Source organism: Camelina sativa, chromosome 17 (assembly GCF_000633955.1).
Source record: "Camelina sativa cultivar DH55 chromosome 17, Cs, whole genome shotgun sequence".
NCBI lineage: Eukaryota > Viridiplantae > Streptophyta > Magnoliopsida > Brassicales > Brassicaceae > Camelina > Camelina sativa.
Window position 1 is genome coordinate 4,060,205 of NC_025701.1, and position 1,185 is coordinate 4,061,389.

The window sequence follows — 1,185 nt, forward strand, 5'->3', positions numbered from 1 at the left end:
TTCACTGAAACTTACTTACTACTTTACTAGCTTATTTAGATGTGGAGTACATGTTTATCCCTATATAAAAGAGCTTAGGGATTCGGGACGCTATGAAAGTTATAGTCAAAAAGGAAGACAAACAAAAGACATTGACTAAACCCTTTATTTCAAAGAAACTATAATATATTTTTTTAAAAAAAAATTTGACTAAACAAAACAAACCGAAACCATTCCTCTCATAGATATGAAATTCTTTAATTATATGGAGTGGTATTTTAATCATCTTCGATTATACATATCCGGATGCGTGCTGTTTCCAAATAACTAAACTTTCGTAATATAAAATTCATGATATTTTAAAGAAAAATAAAAAAAAATAACAGTTATGTTCATGTCTGAACCCTCATATTTATAGCCAAATTTGTTGTATCCATCGCTGTTTCGGTCAGGTCGGAGAAACTTCTCTAGGAGTTAACAAAAAGAGAAAGAAATGAAAGAAATGGTTCAAGTAAAAACAGCAAAAGGCAAAAGGAAAAGCTAATTAAAGAGTGAACAGAAGAGAGCGGTCACATGATGGTTTTTTTTTTGTCATGAATGATATGTGACAATGAGTCACACAAAAGGCAAAAGCTCCAATTCTATTTTCTACATTAAAATCATTCCTACTTTTGAATTTTGCTTTGCTGTATGTTCACCTAAGCCCCCACTATTCTCTAAATGCCAAAATTTTCTTTAATATAATTAGGTCCCTAATAATTAAAACAGATTTTATTCACCAACTCCTGTTATAATATAACATACTGTATATCGTACCATTATATAACAATAAAATTTTGAAAAGATATTCTTGTGGGTTTCTTCTATAGTAACAAGAGAGTCAAGAGAGTGTTTCTATTGTTTTAACCTAAATAGAAAGAAAAAAGAAAACACAAAGTTGTGTTGTTTTTGTATTATACATTCGTCTCATATGCATGGTTAGAGTCTTATCGATAGGTCTGAGGTCTCTCCGCTTTTGCCGCAGCTAGTTAAGCTATTTTCTTTCCTTTGAATAATTTGTTTTGCGTATAATTATTTTGTTTTGAGAAACTCATTCGATTGCGAAAGATTTGGGCCATCATTGGCATTGCCAACCAGATGCATGTGTTCAACTTTTTTCTTCCATAATTTTTGAATTGCTGAAAAGCATTTGCTATAGCTTAGATT